At 42.1% G+C, this 25,871-nt stretch overlaps 1 long non-coding RNA gene across 1 annotated transcript; it reads right to left on the minus strand.

Annotated features, from left to right (window-relative positions):
- Positions 1–1,270: 1,270 nt before the first annotated feature.
- LOC137216878 (uncharacterized) lies at positions 1,271–24,500 on the minus strand. The gene is made up of 3 exons (XR_010939879.1): positions 24,263–24,500; positions 5,401–5,507; positions 1,271–4,926 (listed from the first exon to the last, which is right to left on the minus strand). It is a non-coding gene; the product is annotated as an uncharacterized lncRNA (long non-coding RNA).
- Between the last annotated feature and the right edge of the window lie 1,371 nt (positions 24,501–25,871).

Genomic DNA, 25,871 nt, shown 5'->3' on the forward strand with positions numbered 1-25,871 from the left:
GACCTGTACCTTTCAGTTTTTTCTTGCCCACCCTATCCTCTACCTGACTCCCCCTCCCCCACCTACTCCCAATCCTTTGTGGAAATTCTGGTCCCTGGGGATAATTCCTTGCCCCTCTGGTGCACCCTCTTCTCCATCTTCATCAGCCCCTGGTGAAGCTAAGAATTGTAGCCTTCGACATTTTTTTATCTGTTTGGGAGCTTAATCCAAGTGTACCCCCCATCCGCCACGCGGCAAAGTGTGTGACCTTGTACAAGTCATTTCCCTTTAATGGGCTTTAGTTCCCCCCATACTAGTTCATGTTCATAACTTGGGGACCCTGGAGGTTGTGGGACGCTCTGCGCACATTTACAGGCACAGGATTACTCAAATATCTGATATCTGTGCTGAGCCAGTGCGCATGTCTTATTGGAAAGTTATGTGCATCAGTTTTTTTTTTTTTTTTTGCCACACCACTTGGCATGCCAGATCTTAGTTCCCCAACTAGGGAATGTAACTCCCACCCCCTGCAGTGGAAGCATGGAGTCTTAACCACTGGACCACCAGGGAAGCCCATGTGCATCTTTAAACATGGTAGTTGCTGCGGCTTCTGGGAATTTTCCCATTGGTTAGTTCTTTTTAAAAAAAATTAATTTATTTATTTATTGTTTTTATTTTTGGCTGCGTTGGGTCTTCATTGCTGCACACCGGCTTTCTCTAGTTGCAGCGAGTGGGGGCTACTCTTCGTTGCAGTGCACGGGCTTCTCATTGCAGTAGCTTCTCTTGTTGCAGAGCACGGGCTCTAGGCGCGCGAAGGCTTCAGTAGTTGTGGCACGTGGGTTCAGTAGGTGTGGCACGTGAGCTCTAGAGCGCAGGCTCAGTAGTTGTGGTCCCACAGGTTAAGGGTTCAGTCCTACAAGACTGCCCTCCACCCCGCCCCTGCCTTCAGATGCCAATCATAAGCCCCGGTTGTCACCTGTGCTTCTGACCAATCAGTATACATAGGAGGTTCCCATGACTCCCTCCTTGGGTTTGATTAATTTCCTAGAGTTGCTCACAGAACTCAGAGAAGCACTTTACTTACTAGATGACTGGTTTATTATAAAAGGATGTACCTCAGGAACAGCAAGATGGAAGAGATGCATACAGCAGGGTATGGGGAAGGGGTATGGCTCTTCTACGCCCTCTCAAAGCCCAGCACTCTCCAGAAATCTCCACACGTTCACCAACCCAGAAGCTCTCTGAACCCCATCCTTTTCGTTCTTTACGGAGGCTTCATTACGTAGGCATGATTGATTAAATCATTGGCCATTGACAGTAGATTCTAACTCCAGCCCTTCTTTCTTCTCTGGAGGTCAGGTGCGTGCGTGCGTGCGTGCGTGTGTGTGTGTGTGTGTGTGTGTGTGTGAAATTTACCATATTTTGATAAGGTACAAATAGATTCTTTACACTGTGATTTTCTTTTCAGCTCAATTTTGGTGGTGTTTCTTTAATCTAATGAAACATCTTAAGAACATTTTAAAATAACCAGAATAAAAACGAAGCCCTGAGGGGTTTCCAGGTGGGGCAAGGGCTGAAAACTTCCTCTGTGCTCTTTGTTTTGGAACCTGTAGCAGGTGGTTTGTAAATCATGTCCTCAACTCCAGAAGGTACACATCAGATAAGGAAGGGGGAAAGAGTTTCCCCCCCTTCCCCCACTAGTTTAATGCTTTGTTTTAAGCTTCCCCACATGAAAATCATTTACCTGACATGAAGTTAAGAGATTCTGAATGAAGAGGTCTTACTCTCATTATTGGTCCCTCTGTTTGGGAGATACTTTAATTTCCCTGGCCTAGTGGGATAGGCTGATGATTGACTTACAACAGGGGTCTCCAATCCCCGGCCCACGGTACCACTGTGAGGCCTGTTAGGAACCGGGCCGCACAACAGGAGGTGAGTGGTGGGCAAGCAAGTGAAACTTCATCTGTATTTACAGCTGCTCCCCATAACTTGCATTACCGCCTGAGCTCCACCTCCTCTCAGCTTTATGGTGAGTTGTATAATTATTTCATCATATATTACAAAGTAATAATAATAGAAATAAAGTGCACAATAAATGTAATGCACTTGAATCATGCCTAAACAATCTCCCCTGCACCGGTCCATGGAAAAATTGTCTTCCAAGAAACCGGTCCCTGGTGCTAAAATGGTTGGGGACTGCTGACTTACAAGACACCTTTTACTGAATGGTTCTGAAATGAAAGTACCAAAGGTAGAATATCACTTCCCTGGATGCCGCTCCTCAACAGCCCTTTGAGTTCTCTCTCCTCCAGCCCTATAGCTACTGCCTTGGCCTCAGGGCTGGGCTAGGGTGAGGCCAGTGAGGCACTCGCCTCTGCCGCAAAATTTAAGGATTTGCCAAAACCTCACATTTTAATGCATTATTATTATTATTTTTTGGCCGTGCTGCACGGCATGTGGGATCTTAGTTCCCTAACCAGGGATCGAACCCACGCCCCCTGCAATGGAAGCACGGAGTCTTAGCCACTGAACTGCCAGGGAAGTCCTAATGCAGTATTTTTAATATCCAAATTAAAACAAAACAATCTGTGCTGAACAAAACGTCAAAAATTTAAGTACAGAATCCAACAGCACAGTTCCAAGCCATATTGGAGCCTGAGGCAAAAGAAAAAGTGTGTGTCCCTATATACGTGTTTTCATATATTTCTAAAGACTTTTTTCCCCCAGAAATAGATTTTGAAAATATCATTGATGTGCTTGTTTCAATTAAATCCAGCAAAGGAAAATTATAATGAATTCTGTTTGGGGTATAAATAAAATATTGAAGCCTAAGATAATGTGAGTTTTGAAATACTTTAAAATTTTTCGTGTTTTTTTTTCAACTCTCTCTTTTTCAACTCTCTCCTGTTTCCCTTGTCTGGCTTGAGAAATTCAACCAGCAAACCAGCAAACGTGACTTAATTACTATCTATCTGGCACTGGACTGGATCCTGGGCATGAGACAAACATGGTAGGATAAAGTGGTTCCCTTGAAGGAGCTCACGGTCTACAGGCAGAGAGTTCAGACGATGCACTCCAGGGCTTCAGAAGAGGGAGGTGTCACAGCGGCTCCTTCAGCTCAAGGAGACTTCTTGGAACAGTGGTGGAAATAGAATGTGTGAAAGCCTACAGTATGACAGAGGGAAACCCACTGGCCACAGCATGGAGTGTGTGTAGAGGGAACTGGAAGGGGTTGAGATGGGAAAGGTAGGGGAGCCCAGAAATGAAGAATCCAATAGGGCAGCTGAGGATGGGCTCTGCAGTCAGACTGCTCTGGGTTCAAGTCTCAGCTCCTCCCTTCCCTCACCGAGTAAGTTATTTTGCCTCATTTTGCTTACTAGTAACATGAGGGTGTGCCGGATGTTCCCTGCCTGCCCCTCCAGGTCCTTCTCCAACCTGCTTTGTTACCAAGAGAAGGGTCTTATCAACTCTTTTTTTTTTTTTTCTTTTTAGACACACCACGTGGCTTGTGGGATCTTAGTTCCCTGACCAGGGATCGAAACTGGGCAGTGAAAGTGCTGAGTCTTGACCGCTGGACCTCTAGGAAATTCCCCGAGAGAAAGGTCTTAATGGACGGCATCAATGGGCTCCCATCCCCTCCGGCTTCTGTTTGGATCGCACAGGTGGGAGGCAGTAACAGGAGAAGGGAGAACAAGAGGAGAGTGAAGGCAGTGTATTTATTCACCAGGCTTCCTCCTTGCTTCAATGTTGTGGGTCGGCTGCATCCCTCTCCCCATAGCCACCCATAGCTTCTTTTAGGCACAGATGACCTTTTGTTCCACACCCACCTGCAGCCTGGGTGTGGTAAGTGCCCCCAGCTGATGCAAGCTCCGGGTGCTTTGGCATCCTTTGTTGATACTGTAATGCTGCCTGTACTTTTGCAAACAATCTCTTCATTAAATTCTCCTTATTTACCTGGTTTGAATGTGCCATCTGTTTTCTGCCAGTTATTGGCACATAGTAAGTGCTCAGTAAACATTCGCCCTTATACCACACGTATGCCTAGATGAACTCCTCGATGGTAATGTCTCCTGCTGGAAGTCTCCATTCTTTGCAGAGATCTGCCTGGGGCCCTGTGTTAGCCTACTTGTCAGCTAAATACAACAAAGGATTCTCAATTCTAAGTCAGCAGCTGTGCCAGGGTAAATGCCAGAACTGGCTTCCCCAACAGGCTGGCTCTGTGATGTCAGCCAGATAATTATTCCAGGCAATTTCTCCTGCCATTGTCCCCTTGGACCAGGTCCATCACTTTGTCACCTGGTTCAGAGGCTTCAGTGAGTGGTGTATCAATATTCATTACAAGCGACTGTGTTTCCGTTTCGGTTTTTGTTTCTGTCTTTGGATTAGTGCAGGTCAACCTCTCGCTGAACTCACAGTCTATAAGATAAAGACCTTGACTGAGGCTCCATCTTGCCCCTCACACTCACTTATGGGAGGCTGGATGTGGGAGTGTAGCACTGTCAGGGTCTCCACAGCAATACCACCAGGCATTTTATCAAGGACCTCCATGGATGGATGTTTATGTTGTGTTGATCAGTCAGTGGAGAGGAGTTGTTGCATAAAGCTATAATTCATGGCCTTGGCAGAGATATTACATTGGCTTCCTTCTTCTCCATAAAGCTGCCAGAAATCCCAATTCTGTCCCCTCTCAGTTCACTGTTGGTGTCATCACTGAAGATGCTGTTCCAAAAACGGTGCCTCTGAACTTATCCTGTTTACAAAGTTTACAAAAACTACAAACACTGTTCTGAGATGACACACATCCATTCTTCCGGGCGATTTTACAGTTACCCATGAGGTGTGGACTTAACACCTGCTGCAAGTCGATTCCGAGAGACCCCCTGTTTATTATCCGTGTGTCTGTTTTAGTCACTTCTCATTAAAGCAGAGCACAGCAACCCTGGAGTACTAGAAAAGTGGGAAATAAACAATGGCACAGGTAATCTAAACCACAAACAAGTGAAAGGGGACGTGAACTTGAACTCACCTACATCACACTAAACTCTATTTAACTAGTGAAATCCAATAAATCTTTACAGATCATTTAGTACCAATCTCCTTATTTTACAGATGAAGAAAATGGTGTGACAATATCAGTAATCACTGGCATTGTGGGTAGCAGCCTTCTAGTAGTAATCTGTCTCTTAATAAATGTAAATACAGCAGTGAACTTTATAAGCACAATTTTTCAGAAGTGTCACTCTGTATTTTTTTAATCACATGACTTATTTGCATATAGTAAATTTCTAATGACCACCATTTTTCAGTTAATGCAATCAGGAGAACAGTATGCTTAATAAAGCCTTAAAAATGCACAGAGAATCTGGCAAGCCCTGCCCTGGGGAAGCCACGCAAACCTTACTTATTGTTGTATCCACTTACGCAAACAGTCCAGCGGTCCGCATGGTGCTGCCTCTGATGTGAAACTGGGGGAGGGTTGGCTGCAGTCCAGGCCTGGGAACTGCACAGCCTCCCCTTCCTCTTCCCTGCTGATAAAGGTGCAGAAGAGGAGAAAGACATAAGGTGGGAAAAGGAATTTAAAAATGGATAAGCCAGGGCTGCTCGGCTTCTCCCCAGGCACAGCCGAGTGTCTGGTCAGGTTATTTGGAGAAAGGACGTCCCAGCAGTGTAGGTAGAGCAACCACGGCTTCATTGGCATGGACCCTGCCTGTCTGTGAGGAAATCTAGGTAGGCGGTTTTTGTGTGGTGGCTTCAGGTCACTCTGGTGTCCCAGCCCTCCAACAGGGCCTTCGCTCCCATCTCCAGAGACAAAGCCCAGGCCCTGGGCTTTCGGCCTGACATTTCTCTACCAGTCACAATTCCTCCTTAGGTTCATTTGAAAACACGGACATCTACACACTTGATTTGAAATGCAGGCATATGAAAAGTAAATAATCCCCCTTAATTCTGGGGAAGGGAATCCTGTTCAAACAGAATGCATGCTGCCTGTCCAGCTCATCTACGGTATCATTAAAATTCCGCTTGAGCCCATTACCGTCTCAGTGTTGTGTTTCTAGGCAAGTCCCTTTGTTTGCTGTGTCACCATGTCATCCTTCAACTGTTTGCTCCCTTTCTGGAGTTGGTGGATTTGGATTTCAATACGTGCTTCATGACTACACAGGTTTGGAACTGCAGTGGTATTTTTTTTTTACCCCTTTCATTTATTTTTATTGTGAGCTTAAACAACTCTACTGGGAAAAAAAAGACTCAGGATCTCATGCACATTTAATTCATTTGTGTCACTCCAAGTTCGTTTATGATCTTGGCTGATGTACAGACCGGGTTCCTGCAGGGCTGTAATCAATGCATACACACTGTTTCACTTAACATTATTATGTATACACATTTCCATAGCTCAACAAAGTCTGCATCCTTGTCATCTTTAATGGCCATAGAGAATTCCACCGTGGAACCGCAGCACTTTAGAAGACATCAACTGTGCATGTTTTCCTATTTGTGGGCGGCACTTCGAAATGTACTAGCCGTAAAGACAGCTCTGCTACACTCTGGCCACAAATCAATAACCAGACACAATATAAATTAAGTCACATTGGAACGAAACCTCACCAAGTTGAATTTAATCAGTATATATTGTTTCAGGGTCTATTCCCTCCTGGCTTAGGCTCCAGATGTTTCAGGTTCCAGCTATTATTCACTCAGCTTAGTATAGAAGATATGATTTGAAATAAACCTGAGTGGTTTGGGACTGTGATTCTAAGTGAGCTTGACTTTCATCTTTGAGACATCCACCTTCTGCTGGGTTCCTCTGCTGCTGGTTAGTCTGAGGATTGTCAGGAATATTCTGCTATTGGCATCACGGTACATTTTACTTAAAAGGAGAGATTTTCATTTTTGGTATCTATTTGTTTTGTATCCCTTGCGAGTTGGAGTTGGTAACTGGGTTCATTTTCCTCCCAGTGGGGGGTAAGTATATAGTCTCCTGCTGAGGATAGACTAGTCCCCTGGATGTGATGCTTTAAGGCTATTCAAAACCTTTTGACTTATCTACCTGTTTCAACCAAATTCAACATTGGGATATTACACTTCATATCTGTGACAGATTCTAGTGCAGCAGTAACATCTCTATCATCTTGAAATAGCCAGAGGAAGGACTTTACCATTTGCAAGGCAGGTCAGGTGGATGAGAGAAGACACTGAGGATTTGTTCAAAAGAAACTGCTCAGTTGCCAGGAGCTGCACCGTGTCCACGGCGGCTGCACGCTTCATTTCAGAGCAGTGCAAGCAAGACAGCATAGCACTCCCCTGTGCTGAGAATGGTCCCAAAGGACGCTCACCCCACAGTCATCCCGAGCGGCTTTCTTTGTACTTGGTATCCGCAAGGAGCCAAGAGACCTAATGAGGAGGACCTGGTGTCCTGTCCCAAGATGAAAGCTCCTGACAGACTATCAGCAGGACAGACAATTTTACCTGCAGGCTTCACCAAGTTCTCCAGGCTCATACGTGATGGCTCTCATAAAAACTGGCTCACACTGAAGGGATATATGTATACGTAGAGCTGATTCACTTTGCTGTACAGTAGAAACTAACACGACATTGTAAAGCAACTATAATCCAATGACAATTAAAAAAAGAAAACTGGCTCACACTTACAAGTTACCTGCCTAGAGTTAGGGATGCATTCTGTGGGCAGACTACAGAATTAAGTGAACTAGCCTACATGAAAACCAAGCCATGAACTTGGCCTCCTTTTAAACTATAATCTAAGCAGTTGAATTTACCAGTTGCTGCTTACAAGCCATCTCTGCTACTGGAAAAGCAATTCAGGCAGGCTTCCTACTGATAACAGGATGTAATAAGCCAATACAGTGGGTGGTCCAGGAAATTGGTCTTTTCAAGTCTGAAGAGGCAGTAAGTACCATGGTAGTCCTTTGGATATTTAGGAAGCTCTGTTTAGTGTGCATAGGAACCTTGCACTAACAAGCCTTCATCTTTTGTTTGCTTATTGATTCATGAATTCATTTATTCAATGATTCATATATTCACTCATTTACCAAATATTTATTAAGCACCTTATGTGTGCCAGGCACTTCACTAGGCTTAGAGGCTACAGAGATGAATAAGGCAGTTTCTATTCTGGAGGGCCTCAATATAAATCAATACTGCCATTACTAATAATCACAATACTATTGTATAAATATTATTAGATTATAGAGTGATAAATGCTAAAACCAAGGCATATGCAAGTACTTAGGGATCACAGTTGAAGTGACTACTTCAATCTTGGGGCAGGAGGTGGTTAGGGAGAAGGTCACAGACTTGGTGTTGAAGGTTGTATAGGAGTTCACTAAAGAAAGAATGGCAAGGATTCATCTGGTTATTATGATCAGACACTGTTTCATTTTAATGTAACAAGAGAAGAAAATTTCCCTTATGCAAAAAATGGTCCATATTTTTCCTAATTTCAGTTGAACCTGTATTCATTTACTCGTTCATTCATTCAATATATTTAAATTTTTTCCAGTTTTATTGAGATATAATTGACTATAATATTGTATTAGTTTAAGGTGTACGACATAATGATTTGATATATGTATATATAGCAAAACGATTGTCATAATATGTTTAGTTAACGTCCATCACCTCACATAGTTACAAATTTTTTTCCTTGTGATAAGAATTTTTTGTTTTGGCCATACCGCTCGGCTTGCAGGATCTTAGTTCCCAACCAGGGATTGAACCTGCGCCCTTGGCAGTGAAAGTGCAGAGTCCTAACCACTGGACCGCCAGGGAATTCCCAAGATTTTTTTTTTTTTTTTTTTTTTTTTGTGGTACGCGGGCCTCTCACTGCCGTGGCCTCTCTCGTTGCGGAGCACAGGCTCCGGACGCGCAGGCTCAGCTGCCATGGCTCACGGGCCCAGCCTCTCCGCGGCATGTGGGATCCTCCCGGACCGGGGCACGAACCCGTGTCCCCTGCATCGGCAGGCGGACTCCCAACCATTGCGCCACCAGGGAAGCCCCTCCCAAGAATTTTTAAGATCTACTGTCTTAGCAATGTTCAGATATACATTATTGTTAACTATAGTCATCATGGTGTACATTTCATCTCCAGAACTTACTTACCTTATAACTGGAAGTTTGTATCTTTTGACCACCTTCAATCAATTCCCCCTCCCCCTGCCTCTGGCAACCACCAATCTGATCTCTGTTACTGAGTTTGAGTTTGTGTTTTTTAGATTCCACATATAAGTGAGATCAAGCAGTATTTGTCTTTCTCTCTCTGACATATTTCACTTAGTATAATGTCCTCAAGGTTCATCCATGCTTTTGCAACTGGCAGGATTTCCTTTTTAATGGCTGAATATTACTGCTGTGTGTTATCCACTCATCTGTTGATGAACACAGATTGTTTCTATGTCTTGGCTATTGTACATAGTGCTACAGTGAACATGGGGCATTCATTCAATATTTACTATGTACCACGTGCTTTGCACTATTATAGGCATTGAGGATACAGCTCTAAAATAACAGACAAAAATTCCTGCCCTCCTAGAGCTTACCTTTTAATAGCTAAGGAGATATATCATAAAGAAATGAGCCATATATGATACAGTAGAGGGTAATAAGTTCTTTGGAGATAAAGTAAGAAAGGGATATAGGGGATGCTCACACTTCAGGTGGTAGGTAAAGGCCTTGGGGAGAAGGTAATATTTGAGGACAGGGACAAGTCATGAGGCTACGGGGGGAACAGTGTTCCAGATAGGCCCATCAGTGTGGCTGGAGCAGACTGGGAGGGATGGTAGCAGGAAATGAGATCAGAGAGGTAACAGGAGGTCAGACTGTGTAAAACCTTGTAAAATCTAGTAAGGTATCTGGCTTTTACACTGAGACAAGAAGCCACTGGAAGCAATAAAATCATGGATGCTGGTTGTAAATCTGGTTCTCAGACTTTCGGGAAACTCCCGCACTGAAACAAGCATTCATATTTTCCAATGTAAAAAATAAAATGATTTTTAAAGCTTTTTTTTTTTTGCAGTAAGTGAGTTTAAAACATTTCGTTAAGCTAAAAAATTAAGAGGTTTTCCTGAAAGTTATTATTTTAGAATATTTTGTTCCATAACTCAGTGTTTCCCCTTATTACACCTTGCTCCTGATTCTAACACTCTCTATACTCCCCTTTCACCCCAAATTTAGAAAACGCTGTGTGTAAGATTGCAGATGGACTGATAAGAATGTGAAGTGTATCCCAGAAACATTATCCTCAAGGAAAGGGGCAGGGAGGAGAGCAGATGTGGAATGACTTCACAGGGAGTGGGTGTTTCGTGGATCCTGAAAGAAAAAAACACTTGCTGAAGAATCCTTAAAGCGCCTTCTGAATCTCTGGAAAATACTTCTGATGAGTCTTTTAAATAAATGGGTCAATAAATCGGACAATTACAAGATCCTATCCTTGACGACCGTTACTGCTTAAAATTTAAGAACACCGATTAACATGGATTTCAGCATGCTTTTTTAAAACAAATAAACAAATTAAGAAAATAAAATATAGCTCAAGCCTTCATATTTAGCCCTCCCTAAAAACACTAGAGAGTTAACAGAACTGGTAGGTCTCTTTTGGGTATTTCTCCAAGCGGCCACTGAATGGCAGTCCAGGTAAAATTATAAAGCACAACCTTGCTGAATCCACCGTGATTAAGGGGAACTGACATAATGCTGGGGGTGAAAACATTTTCTGCCCCTGGACTCCACAGCTCTGAGTCCTGCCATGGACACAGTGCAGACAAAGGCAGGGCCATTTGTCACTGGCCTGCCATTATTGAAGGCCACACATCTCTCATGGCCCCTCTGGGGAGTGTGTGAGGGTATTGTGAGCAGGTATGGGTTTATGTACATATGTGTAGGTCATGAACATTCATCTGTCAGTGCCGCTCAAATGGCACCTAGGGAGTTTCTCGTTTAGCTGCAAAATGTGCTCTTTAAATAGAACTAAATCAATTTGCAAATGCAGCCTTATTCAGCAATTTGGTGGGGTGTTAGTGAGAGAGTGGGGGAAGAAATAGTGCTGCCAACGTGGAATAGTCGAGATGAAAATAACAGGGGCTGGGAGGTGGCAGGGAAGGGGCTGAAACGGAAGCTACCAAAATGTACTGTTACTTCTAGAAGTCAAAGCTATTCCTTGTGCCATTAGCTGGCCCCTGCTATCCTACTAAAATTGCTGTGTCCTAGTGCTTTATCTCTGAATGCCTCTCAAATGCAAGCCTTCCAAGAAGTTCAATCTTTGCCTCTTTTCTTTCCTTCTAGAGTCTTCCCCTGGGAACTATTGTTCACTATTACAAAGAGGACTCCCATCTCCTTCCCTGGCCCCCACTAGAAGATATCTCAGCTGGACATCCCACAAACACCTCAACCAATATAGCCATTTTATGGGCTGATTTGTGCCCCCCAAAGTTCAGATGAATTATTTCCTTTGAAGTCCTAACTCCTAGTACCTCAGAATATGACTGTATTTACAGAGGGTCTTGTTTTTTGTTTGTTTGATTTTTATTGAAGTATAGTTGATTTACAATGTTGTGTCAGTTTCAGGTGTACAGCACAGTGACTCAGTTTTATATATATATATATATATATATATATATATTCTTTTCAGATTCTTTTCCATTATAGGTTATTACAAGATATTGACTATAGTACCCTATGCTATACAATAGGTGCTTGTTGTTTATCTATTTTATATGTTGCAGTGTGTATATGTTAATCCCAAACTTCTAATTTATCCCTTCCATCTTTTTTCCTTTTTGGTAACCATAAGTTTCCTTTCTATGTCTGTGAGTCTATTTCTGTTTTCTAAATAAAAGTTCATTTGTACCATTTTTTTAGATTCCACATATAAGTGATATCATTTATTTGTTTTTCTCTGTCTGACTTACCTCACTTTATATGATAATCTTCTAGGTCCATCCATGTTGCTGCAAACAGCATTATTCCATTCTTTTTTATGGCTGAGTAATATTCCATTATATATCTTAGTCAATCACATCTTCTTTATCCATTCATCTGTCGATGGACATTTAGGCTAGGTTGCTTCCAAGTCCGGGCTATTGTAAATAGTGCAGCAATGAATATTGGGGTGCATGTATCTTTTGGAAGTATGGTTATCTTTGGATATATGCCCAGGAGTGGGATTGCTGGATCATATGGCAACTCTATTTTGAGTTTTTTAAGAAACTACAGGGGGTCTTTACAGACGTAATTAAGTTAACATGAAGTCATTAGGGTGGGCCCTACTCCAATATGACTGGTGTCATAAGAAAAGATTAGGACATAGACACATACAGAGGGAAGTCCATGTGATGACAGAGGGAGAAGATGGCCATCGACAAGCCAGAAAGGGAGGTCTCGGAAGGAACAACCCTGGTGACACCTTGAGCTCAGACTTCCAGCTTCCAGAATTGTGAAGAAATAAATTTCTGTTTAAACCACCTAGTCTGTGGTACTATGTTATGGCAGCCCTAGAAAATGAATACAGGTCTCAAACACAACTCAATTTCCCTATTTGTTAGTGGATGACATTGCTATTTGCACTTCACCCAGGCAGAACCATCTTAGTGCCCTCTCTCTTTTTCTCTTCTCCTTCCGACTCCTTTGCTATCCCCATGTAATGGGACCCCAAGCTCTACCTCTTCTGTCACTGAAATGTCTCCTGACTCCATCTTCTCCATTCAGTCCTCACTTCCACTGTCTTCATTCAACCCACATCATCTCCCATCTGAACTGTGCAATAGCCTCTTCAAGCATATTTTGGCCTCTCATCTCTCCTTTCTTCCACCTACCCTTCATTTTGCCACCAGTTGGCACTTTAGGGGCGAAAATATTAGCATGATTGTGTACTGATGGGAATAATGCAGTGGAGAGGGAAAGATGATGAGGCAGGAGACAGGTGGTAGAATTTCTGGTGTTATAACCTGGCGCAGGCGAGATGGGAGGGAATCTAGTACACCAATGTGCCAGCGCACAGGAGTAGACTTAGATAGGAACCCAGAAAGCTCATCTGTAGTAACAGGAAGGAAAGTAGAGAATGTGGTTCAGGTGTAGATAGTTTCTAGATTTGGTGGTGGGAGTGTAGAAATTCTCTTCTGACTGCTGTTATTTTCTCAATGGAAGAGGAAGCGAGGTCATCAATCACCCAAGAGTGAGAATAGTAAGGATGAGTTGTAGGTTTGAGAAGAACAGAGAAGGTAAGAAATCATCACCTAGGCCTGTGGGAGAATGGCCTGGGGAGACATAACATGATGCTAAGCCGCACTCAGAGCCCCTGGAGGTTTGTGGTCTTGGAGGTAAAGTGTGAGCATTCAGCAGAGCTTGATGTTTTCTCCAGCTCTAACGGGCTGCACAGATGCAGGTCCAGTGCTGGTGGAGAGGTGATTTAACCTGGGGGGGGGGTTGCCAGGTGAGAATAAGAGAGGAAGATGGAGACAAGGGAATTGAGGGTATGTACAAGAAAATGACCAGAAGGATGGGCCACAGAGTTTAAGGCCAGGAAGGAAGTGAAGATTTGAGGGGCTAAGGGGCAGTGAAAAGATGGTAAGATCAGTAGACTTTAGGGGCCTATGAGGTTGAGGGATTCTTGGGTTATGGCTCTAAGGCAGGTGAGCTGGAGAGTTAGGAGATGCTGCCCAGGGTGGGAGGCTTGAAAATGAGATTCTAGGATGAGAGGCTGAGGCAGCATGGAGGACAAGATCATTGGTGGAAAGGAGTTCAAGGAATTGAGAGGCCAGAGTATATGAAAACCACTAAGAATGATGATAGGTATAGAGTTTTAGAGAGACTATGATCCTAGAGGTAATTTTTTTTCCTAGAGCTAAAATTGAAAGCAGGAATATACAGTTTGGGCCCTTTGGAAAAGACAGGACTCAACCAACACCAAGTAAAGCCATCTATAATTTCTGCCAACGTTGCTTTCAATGTCTGTCACATTCCCCATCGTCACCACCTCTTGATTAAAGCCAAGACCTATTTGCTTTACTGCTCCGATACACATAGCCTTTGCTAACATGTCTCTAATTTCCAAAGCAAATACCTTCACTGGAACAGGTTTTTGTCTTCTAAAATTTCCCAAGGCATCAATCCACCTTTCTGAAAATATTTACATGTTTTCAAATATAACGTGCCTTTGGCATTCACAGACTTCACTTTGAGATCTCTACCTTTAGGAGAAATCCAGGATGCCCATGCCATGCAGTGATTTGCAACTTTGCTGAGGCACAAACTTGAACTTCATTCTCTACCAGGCAGATGTGCAAAGTGAGACAATGCTTGACCAACCCTTGTTGAACCTGGATAATCACTCAGCTTCCACAGCTAAGAACAGGAATTCCTATGAAGTCAAAACAATTTTGCTTCTCCTACCCCTTGTGTAAAAAAAGGCCCTGAAAAGAAAACCAGCTTCTAGTGCTGGCAGTGAAAATGAGCAAAAGTGAAGGGAATATAAGAAGGTGATGCTTCTTTTGCAGAACACAGAGGTTTTATGAGGGAAATCCCATGCTACAGTGATATTTGGGAATTTCGAGGACCTCTGTACAGCTGTATAGAAGAAAGGCGGTCTGCATATTCTCTTTCAAATACTTCTGCTCTGGAATAGGCAAAACATGTCCTCACATCCATAACCCCGCCACCACCCCCAGCTGGTACTCTTTTAAATTAAGTACAATAACAAACATTCATTTTGTGTGAGAAAAATTAAAACCACAAAGAGTTGGCTCTTCTCTACACCTTATAACAGTAGGTTTCCCTCTCATGGAGATTAGGCTAAAGCTAGCAATTTTGGTGTCAAACTTGTTCAAATAGGATTCTACCTGTACAGGCAAATCACACAAAGGCCAAAGAAAGATTTAGGTCAGATGGACGAGTACTTAATCATCAGCTGTGCCTGTTTTCAGATCTGAAAGCCTTTTGTGAAACGCCAGGCTGCTTGCCCCAGGTAACTACTCTATTATTGAAGTGAGTTGGAGAGGACCTCTTCAGGGAGAAATTATAATTGGAAGCGCCATTTATCCTAAACTTGTATCCTAAAAGACAAGATCCTGGGCACAAAGCCAAGAGCCCCATATATTTAGAATATTTTTTAAACCCTAAAATGAGGAAACATGCTTCAGTGTAAGTTTAATATTCAGGGTTCTCTTGAGACAACATTTTTATTTATTATTTTTTTATTTTTTTGCGTTACACGGGCCTCTCACTGTTGTGGCCTCTCCAGTTGCAGAGCACAGGCTCCGGATGCGCAGGCTCAGCGGCCATAGCTCACGGCCCAGCCGCTCCACAGCATGTGGGATCCTCCCGGACCAGGGCACGAACCCGTGTCCCTTGCATTGGCAGGCGGACTCTCCAACACTGCGCCACCAGGGAAGCCTGAGACAACACTTTTAAAAGGAGGGCAAATAATAGATACTTAGCTTTATTTTAATGATATCTCTGTGCAGGTCCCTAAGGTCCCTTCCAGCCTTAAGATTCTGTGATTCTAGGTCTGGTGAAACTATTTTAAAGGACTCATTGAAGGAATAACTACAAATGAGCTACGTTGGGGTGGATTTTTAATGATCAATTGATGTGCATTGTAAGAAGTATTAGACCACATCTTGAACTACTTTGGTATCCATCACAGGGTCTAACAGAAACTTGACCTACAGATTTTTATCCGGGAAATCCTCTTGTTGACAGATTTCTTAAGAATAATGAAATTTGGGAGGGCATTGCATTATTTTTTGTGAGAGGTCATAATGATGAATTATAGACTCATAGATCTTCAGAGCTTGATGAGACCACTGGGATCATGTAATTCATATTTTCAATTTTTAAAGACATAAAAACCTTTCTTCAAATAGAATATATTAGTTTGCAGTGGGGATGGGGATCCTGGAGACCTAGACCTCTGCAGAACACAATTTTAAAAAATACTGATCTAGTCCAACCCCCTCACTCAAGAGATTGGGCAACCAAAACTAGAGAGGGAAAAGGCCTTGGCCAAGGGTACACAGTAAATCAGTGCTGAAGTCTTAACTCTCCTTTGTTTCATGGATTTTCCTGGGTTATGTCATAGATACTTTGGTTCTTAATGAGGTCCTATATCTGTGATCATTTGATCATCACAACTATATTTGAACTGGAATATTTCCATTCACCTCTATCTTTATTTCATTGGACAGAGAGGAAGAATAAATCTAAATTCCATGGGATATTTGGCCTGGAATTCAGATTTTTAATGACATTTCCAAACCATGTGAAATGCAAATCCAATACTGACAGATGGTGTCAGGAAGCAATATTAATGGGTTTACTGTTCTTTATTCTGAAGTTCGTAATTACTGAAATTAAAGGAAGAGCAAAGTCTTCATTGTACATATATAAAGGGAAATTAAGACAAAAAAGGACTGAGAGTTCTGTGAGGGTAGGGATATTGCCTATTATATTACTACTATATTGCCAGCAGTTAGTACAATGCCTGACTGATAGTGTGATAGTTAATTTTATGTGCCAACTTGACTGGGCTAAGAGATGCCCAGGTAGTGGGTAAAATATTATTTCTGGATGTGTCTGTGCCAGTGTCTCTGGGAGAGATTAGCCCTTGAATCAGTAGACTGTGTGGAAATAAGATCACCCTCACCAATGTGGATGGGCATTATCCAATTCACTGAGGGCCTGAATAGAAAAAAAAGGCTAAAGAAAGGTAAATTCACTCTCTACTTGAGCTGAGGCATCCATCTTCTCTTGCCTTTAGACATTGGTACTCCTGGTTCTTGGGCTTTTAGATTCATGCAGGGACTTAGATCATTGGCTCCCTAATTCTCAGTCCTTCAGAGTCAGACTGAATTACACCACTGGTTTTTGTGCTCCAACTTGCAACTTGAAATTATCAAGTTGGAGGAGCAGGAAGAAAAAAGAATAGCTCAAAATTCCCTGGGTTGGCAATTTGGGCAGAGCTCAGCAAGTGGTTCACCTGGCCTTGGCTGGGTTTTCTCTTAGAATTGTAGGCAGCTGCTGGGTGGGCTGCAGGCTAGCTGGTCTAAGATGATTTGCCTCAGCAGGAATGGCATGTCTCTGCTTTGTGGTCTCTCATCCTCCAGTAAACTAACCCGGGCTTGGTCATGGCAACTGGGCAGGCTCCAAGAGAAGTGTGCAGGATCTCTTAAGGCTAAGGCTCTGAACTGATACACTCTCCCTTCTGCCATATTCTATTGGCCAAAGCAAGGCACAAGCCCAGTCCAGATTCAAGGGGTGTAATAATAGACTCCACCTCTTGGTGGGAGGAGCTAAAGTCACACTGCAAAGGGCCTGGATAGAGGGAGGAAAGGATTGAGGCCATTTTTGTAAATATCTGCAAAAGAGCCACTTCAGGGCCTTAGAACATGCTGGTTCCTTTTCCTGGAACTCTCTTTTCTTCACTCTGTTCATGTCTGGACTTTCTCATCTTTCAGATCATGGCTTAATTATCACCTTTTGTGAGAGGTCTTCCCACCAGCCTGTCCTGCTATTCTCTAAAATCTCGGTTGGTTTTTTTTTTCTGTTCAAGTACTTATCTCACTTTGTAATAGTATTATTTATGTGTTTATTGATTTCTCTCAATTGTACCACTATAACAAGAGTTCCATAAAGTCAGGGAATAAGTTTGTCTTTTTACCATTGTATCAATAGTATTTAGCCTAATGCCTGGCCCATAGTAGGCCCTCAATAGAGACATGTCCAATGAATGAACTGAATAAGAGGAAGGTGATATAATTTATCTAACTGAGGAAAAGACTGAGCATTTCAGAAGAGGGTAGAAGGGTTGGCCTGGCCATTGTGATAAGCAGAACATAGAAAAGAATCAAAGGAGATCAGTAAAAAGGCCCACTGAGTCCTGACAGCCTGCATGATGTCCATAAACGGGTGCTCTCTCCCCAAGATGGTCCTTCATACCTGAGGTTAAAGCATGTGGGGCTTGAACGGACCTTGAAACCTAAGATGACTTATTTCCAACCAAGAATCAGGGCATGTGTTTTGCCAAAAGATCATTTTTCTCATTCATGATTGTGTTAAAAAAAGAGCACTAAACATATGATGGACGTAGAAAAAGTTTATTTGTTTAACAAATCACTATCACTAGAGAAATAAGATGATGAAAAATGAGGATTTATTTTTGGAAAAGGGGCTATATGTTTGTCATACTTCAGGATAACCTGGAGCCTAGAATTTCAGCATCAGAGTATCAATCCTTTATGTCTTGAGGCTTTTGGCATTCAAGCCACTGCAAATCTACAGTTTTTCTGAGGACCAGCCCTGTTCCCAGCCCTACCTTGCTGGACTCTAGGTGAATGGTTCTTACCTAGGCAGATTTTTCTCCCCAAGGATTTTGACAATATCTACACACATTTTTGGTCATTACAATTGGGGGAATGCTATTAGCATATAGCAAGGTAGAGCCCAGAGGTATGGCTAGGCATCCTACAATGCACAGGATACCACCTACAACAAGAATTGCCAGCCCCTCCATTACAGCATTATTTACAAATAGCCAAGCTGTGGAAACAACCTAAGTGTCCATCAATAGATGAATGGATAGAAAAAGAAATGAAATCGGGGGACTTCCCTGGTGATGCAGTGGTTAAGAATCCACCTGCCAATGCAGGGGACATGGGTTCGATCCCTGGCCCAGGAAGATCCCACATGCCGCAGAACAACTAAGCCCGTGCGCCACAACTACTGAGCCTGTGCTCTAGAGCCCATGAGCCACAACTACTAAGCCTGTGTGCCACAACTACTGAAGCCCGCGCACCTAGAGCCCGTGCTCCACAACAAGAGAAGCCACCGCAATGAGAAGCCCGCGCACTGCAACGAAGAGTAACTCCTGCTCGCCGCAACTAGAGGAAGCTCTGGCGCAGCAATGAAGACCCAATGCAGCCAAAAATAAAATTAATTAATTATTTATTTATTTAAAAAGAAATGAAATTGGGTCATTTGTACAGATGTGGATGGACCTAGAGTCTGTTATACAGAGTGAAGTAAGTCTGAAAGAGAAAAACAAATATCGTATATTAACGCATATATGTGGAATCTAGAAAAATGGTACAAGTGAACCTGTTTGCAGGGCAGGAATAGAAACACAGATGTAGAGAACAGACGTATGGACATGGTGGAGAAGGGGAGGGTGGGATTAATTGGGAGATTAGGCTTGATGTAAATACACTACCATGTGTAAAATAGATAGCTAGTGGGAACTTGCTGTGTAGCACAGGGAGCTCAGCTTGGTGCTCTGTGATGACCTCGAGGGGTGGGATGGTGGGGGGAGGGAGGCCCAAGAGGGAAGGGATATGTGTATACATATAGTTGGTTCACTTCACTGTACAGCAGAAACCAACACAACATTGTAAAGCAATTATACTCCAATAAAAAATAGATGAATGGATAAAGAAATGTGTTTTATATATATAACAAAATGTGAGTTTTATATATAATTCAGTCATAAAAAGAAGAAAATCCTGCCAATTGAAGCAACACGGATTGACCTTAAGGGCATTATGCTAAGTGAAATAAGTCAAACACAGAAGGACAAATACTGTATGATCTCATTTATATGTGGAATCTAAGAAAACCAAACTCATAGAAACAGAGATCATATTTGTGGTTGCCAGAGGCAGGGGTGGGAGTAGGAGTGGGAAGTGGAGAAATTGGGTGGTGGTCAGAAGGTACAAACTTCTAGTTATAAGATTAATAAGTTCTGGGGGATGTAACAGACAGCATGGTGACTGTGGTTAACAATACCATATTGTGTATTTTTTTTTGCAAATCTTTTTTTAAAGATTATTTTTGATGTGGACCATTTTAAAGTCTTTATTGAATTTGTTAAATACTGCTTCTGTTTTATTTTATTTTATTTTATTTATTATTATTATTATTAATATTATTTTTTGCGTACGCGGGCCTCTCACCGTTGTGGCCTCTCCCGTTGTGGAGCACAGGCTCCTGACGCGCAGGCTCAGCGGCCATGGCTCACGGGCCCAGCCGCTCCGCGGCATGTGGGATCTTCCCGGACCGGGGCATGAACCCGTGTCCCCTGCATCGGCAGGCGGACTCTCAACCACTGCGCCACCAGGGAAGCCCTATGTTTTGTTTTTTTGGCTGTGAGGCATGTGGGATCTTAGCTCCCCGACTGGGTATCAAACCCACACCCCCTGCATTAGAAGGCGAAGTCTTAACCACTGGACCACCAGGGAAGTCCCCCATATTATCTATTTGAAAGTTGCTAAGAGAGTAGATCTTAAAAGTTCTCATCAGAAGGGAAAAGATTTTTTGAACTATGTGAGGTGATGGATTTTAACTAAACTTCTTGTGGTGATTATTTCACTATATATATGCATATCAAGTTATTTTGTTGTACAAGCTTAAGCGAATACAAGCTTATATGTCAATTATATCTCAATAAAACTGGATAACAAAAAAAAAATCAACAACAACAGAAAAAGAGTTAGTCAGCCCCAAATGTCAATGGTGCCAAAGTTGAGAAACCCTACCGTCGAGGAAAAGACCCGGAATGAAGTACATCAGTGGGTATGGAGAAGGAATTCTGACATAAACTGTAATATGGATGAACCTTGAAGAAATTATGCCAGACGAAACAAGCCAGTCACAAAAGATCAAATACTGTATGATTCCACTTATATGAGGTGCTTAGAGTAGTCAAATTCATAGAGACAGAAAGAATTATAGCTGCAAAATGCTGGGGGGAGGGGAGACTGGGGAATTATTTAGTGGGTATGGAGTTTCAGTTTTGGAAGATAAAAAGAAAGTTCTGCAGATGGGTGGTGGTGCTAATTGCACAGCAATGTGAATATACTTATTGCCACTGAATTGTACACTTAAAAACATTTTTTTAAATAAGCAAAATATTTGAATAGGAATTTATCCAAGGAAGATATACAAATGACCAACAAACACATGAAAAGACACTCAATGTGATTAGTCATTATGGAAATGCAAATCAAAGGCACAATGAGATACCACTTCACACCCAGTAGATTGGCAAGAATCAGAAACAGAGAAAAACGCAAACTTCCAGTTATAAGATAAATAAGTACTAGGGATGTAATGTACAACATGACTAATATAATTAACACTGATGTACGTTATATAGGAAAGTTGTTAAGACAGTAAATGCTGAGTTCTCACTACAAGGAAAAAAATATTTTTTCTATTTCTTTAATTTTGTATCTATATGAGATGATGTAGTCATCATTTCATGATGTATGGAAGTCAAATCATTATGCTGCACACCTGAAACGTATACAGTGCTGTATGTCAATTATACCTCAATAAAACTGGAAGGAAAAAAAGAAACAAACAAAAACAAATGACAGCAGGGATGTGGAGAAAGTGGAACACTCATACCTTGTTGCTGGGATTGTAAAATTGTGCAGCTGCTTTGGAAAATAGTCTGACAGTTCCTCACAAAGTTAAACATATAGCTACCACATGACCTATCAGTTCCACTCATCGGTTTATACACAAGAGATCTGAAAATATGTAACCACACAGCTTGTATACAAAGATTTTACAACAGCATTATTCCTAATAGCCAGAAAAATGCAAGCAACCTACATGCCCATCAGCGTTGATGGATAGATAATCAAAATGTTGTATATACCACAGTGGATTATTATTTGGCCATAAAAAGGAATGAAATACTGATACATGCTACAATATGGATGAATATTGAAAACGTTATGCTAAGTGAAAGAAGCCGGTCAGAAAGGACCATATTTTGTATGGTTCTATTATACGAAATTTCCAGTATAGACAAATATTAGAATCACAAAAGCTGACTAGTGGTTGCCAGGGCCAGAGTGGAGAGGGAAATGGGGAGTGACTGCTAATAGGTAAAAGGTTTGTTTTGAGGGTTATGGAAATGTCCTAACATTAGTGATGATTGTTTCACAATTTGGTAATATGCTAAAAAAAAAACCCCACTGAAATGTACACCTTTAAATGGGTGAATTTTGTGGAATATCCACTAGATCTCAATAAAGCTGTTATAAAGCAGTGATAGACAATATTATTAAAAAAAAACTAGAAAAAAGTACAATTCAGAATCCAGAGTTGATATTGTTGCATTCCCACTTTCCGTTGGAAGAAATTTAACATAGACTACAACATTATTACAGAAAATTAGCCATTGATAATTTGGGTACAAATTCTAACACAAATTGTGGAGTGGAAAAAACAAAAGTGGGCAGATTTCCCTCAGGTTCCGAAAAATGGTTATGTATAGCTGGCAACAAAAAGTTCAATGTCAGCAGTGCAAGCAGACAATTGGAGACAGGAAAATTATAATGTGTGATGACTTGAAAGATAGTGAAAGACATCACATCGCCATAATGAACCTTGTCAATGGGTTAAGACTAGCGTTCACACTCGACTAATATTAATACTTGGTGTTTGTTTTTTTTCCTTTTAGTTGTTTCTGTTCTCCCATCATTAAAATAATTGTAACTCGTTTGCCTCAGAGATGGTCTTCAGCCCCTTATTTTACAGACAGGGAAACCCAAGGACAGTTAGTTCCGTACATGAAGCTGGTACAACTCAGGTCTTCTCATTTCCAGGTCAGCCTTTATACTGACCTGCCTGTGCTTTGTTGAACATCTATCTGAAACCTATTTATACACTTCGTAATTTTAAAAAAAGCTTGGGAGGACCTCCCTGGTGGTCCAGTGGTTAAGACTCTGCTCTTCCACTGCAGGGGGCGTGGGTTTCACCTCTGGTCAGGGAACTAAGACCCCACATGCTGCTCCATGTGGCAAGGAAAAAAAACAAAACAAAACTTGGGAACCAATGACTAAAGTTACATTTCAATGTTTGAGAGGCAGTAGAGTGAGGTAGTCAAGATCCACTGGCCTCAGAATGAAACAGACCTGGGTTCTCTCCTGGCTCTGGCCATGACTGGCTTTGTGCCCTTGGAAAGTTTCTTCAAGTCTCTGAGCTTCTGTTTCTGCATTTTTTAATGGGGTAGTAATAGAACTTACTTAATGGGGTGGTTATGAGGATAAAGTGAGTTAGCACACGTACAGTGTCACAAACATAACACTGGCTCAATAAACTAGAGCCGTGATGATCATGCTCGTGGGGCTGTTTGGAGCCAGGGTTCATCTCTTTGCCAGCCAGGGGGTTATTCGGAAGACCTTGATGCTGGGATGGCACTCAGTAGGCTACAAAAGCAACTTTTCAACCCCCCGTAAAGCTCCCTGGCACGCTGAAACTGCTGCCCCCTGGCTCTTCCGCTTCCAAGCTCCCATATCTTGTTCACTGTTGACATGACCATTTTCAACTCCTACGCAGCCTATTTTAATAAAAAGAACCAAAACATTTCTCTTTCAAATTTCTCTCTCTCACCTTCCCTTTCCTCGTGCCCTTACCCATCCCTCTTTCCCCCACCAATGTACACTCCTCTGTGTCCTAGGCACTCCCAGCACAAGGGGACGGGGCTGCCAAAGCCTCAGGCTTTTCCCTGTGAAAAGATTTAGAGAAGTGATTTTCACTCTTGAGCTTGAAATTTCACCCTTCTCCCTTTACCTCCAGTAGTAAGCCCTGAGACATGGACAGTCAGTCCCTTTCTCTCTCTCTCCCTCTGCCTCTCTCCCCTCCTCTCTCTCTGTCTCTATTTCTCTGTTTCTGTCTCTGTCTCCCTTCCCTCTCTCTTCCACGTCAATATAGATGCTGACCTGGAAATGGGAAGCCCTGGTTAGTGTAAGGAAATAAGTGCCCACTCCCTTTTGGGCTTTGGTTTCCTTGTCTGTAAAATGAGGGACTGGAAACAATCTGTATCTGAGGCAAACAAGTTACGTGTGTGTGTGTGTGTGTGTGTGTGTGTGTGTGCGCGTGCGTGTGTGTGTGTGCGCGTGCGCGCATGTGTGTGAGATATTTGCTCACTAAAGAAGAGGACAAGTAGAAGCCAGGCACTTGAAATGATAAATATCTGCCCTTTCAAATATTCTTAAAATAACAAAACAAAACACTATTTGGGGAAAAGCCTTCTTAAAGGACTCTTTAAGATTCCCTGGGTGGGAATAGAAAGAAATGGAATGGAAGCAAAATGCTAATATAAAGTGAGCTCCTCCTTGGCATTTTGTATGTTCTTGATACAAATTACTCCAGTAATTTATTCATAGAAACCAGATAAAGAGTCACAACAGTGACAAATGTCAAAGAAAAGAGGGACAATGGGGCATTGAACATTAGTGCCCAGGCAGGACCAGCATCCCCTTACCTGACTTCCAAGAGTCTTTGAAAGATTGGAAGGTTTTCTTCTCAAAAGCTCTCCAAGTCAGAGGCTGTTCTTTTTCTCTCTGCTCCTGACTGTCTCTGTCTGCCTCTGTCTCCCTCTTCCCTTTTTTTGCCTCCCTCTCTTCCCTCAGGTCTACATTGCTGCCTGTGCCTGGATTTCCAGTGTGTCCTTAACTTGCAGGCAGCCATGCCATGTTATCCAAGGCTATTTATTCTTCCTCCCTTTGGGACAGGGGGGTGACTTGGGGCATGGAGCATGCTCAGAGAGATTTTATTTGTAGTTTATCACAGCTATCCCTGGCTTCAGTTGACTGCTGGAAACGATGAGTCTTCAGTGTGTGACACCCTGTAAAGCAGCAGAGGGCTGGCTTCAGAGAGTCGTTCACCATTCTCTGTGGGTTTTGGAAGCATGCAGACAAAATACCAAGACACAAGGCCAAATCCATGACTAGGAATATTAAAGGGGTTTGAAGTAGCAGCAGCAGCAACATAGCTGGAGTACCAATTCTGGATTTTGTCTCAGACAGCAACTGGAGAGAAATACTGTAAATGACTTTTCTGGCTCGCAAGGAGTCTAAAAATGCATATGAAAATATGCCAATGGTTTTTTAAAGCAGATTTGGATTTTTTCTTGTTCTCCAAAGCATACACAGCAATGCCAAAATGAGAATTTCCATTCAGCAGAAGCCCCCTCTAACGGAATTTGGTAAAGTTGCAGGGTACAAAATTAATGCACAGAAATATCATGCATTCCTATATACTAACTATGAAAGATCAGAAAGAGAAATTAAGGAAACAATCCCATTCACCACTGCAACAAAAAGAATAAAATACCTAGGAATAAACTTAACTAAGGAGGTAAAAGACCTGTACTCAGAAAACTATAAGACACTGATGAAAGAAATTAAAGATGACACAAACAGATGGAGAGGTATACCATGTTCTTGGATTGGAAGAATCAATACTGTCAAAATGACTATACTACCCAAAGCAATCTACAGATTCAGTGCAATTCTTATTAAATTACCAATGGCATTTTTTACAGAACTCGAACAAAAAAACTTAAAATTTGTATGGAGACACAAAAGACCCCGAATAGCCAAAGCAATCTTGAGGGAAAAAAATGGAACTGGAGGAATCAGACTCCCTGACTTCAGACTATACTACAAAGCTACAGTAATCGAGACAATATGGTACTGGCACAAAAACAGGAATATAGATCAATGGAACAGGATAGAAAGCCCAGAGATAAACCCACACACCTATAGTCAACTAATCTATGACAAAGCAGGCAAGGATATGCAATGGAGAAAAGACACTCTCTTTAATGAGTGGGGCTGGGAAAACTGGACACCTATATGTAAAAGAATGAAATTAGAACACTCCCTAACACCATACACAAAAATAAACTCAAAATGGGTTAAAGACCTAAATGTAAGACCGGACACTATAAAACTCTTAGAGGAAAACATAGGAAGACCACTCTTTGACATAAACTACAGCAAGATCTTTTTTGACCCATTTGACCCACCTCCTAGAGTAAGGGAAATAAAACTAAAAATAAAAATGGGTTTTTATTAAAATGTCTTGTT

This window comes from Pseudorca crassidens, chromosome X (assembly GCF_039906515.1).
Source record: "Pseudorca crassidens isolate mPseCra1 chromosome X, mPseCra1.hap1, whole genome shotgun sequence".
In the NCBI taxonomy this organism is placed as follows: Eukaryota; Metazoa; Chordata; class Mammalia; order Artiodactyla; family Delphinidae; genus Pseudorca; species Pseudorca crassidens.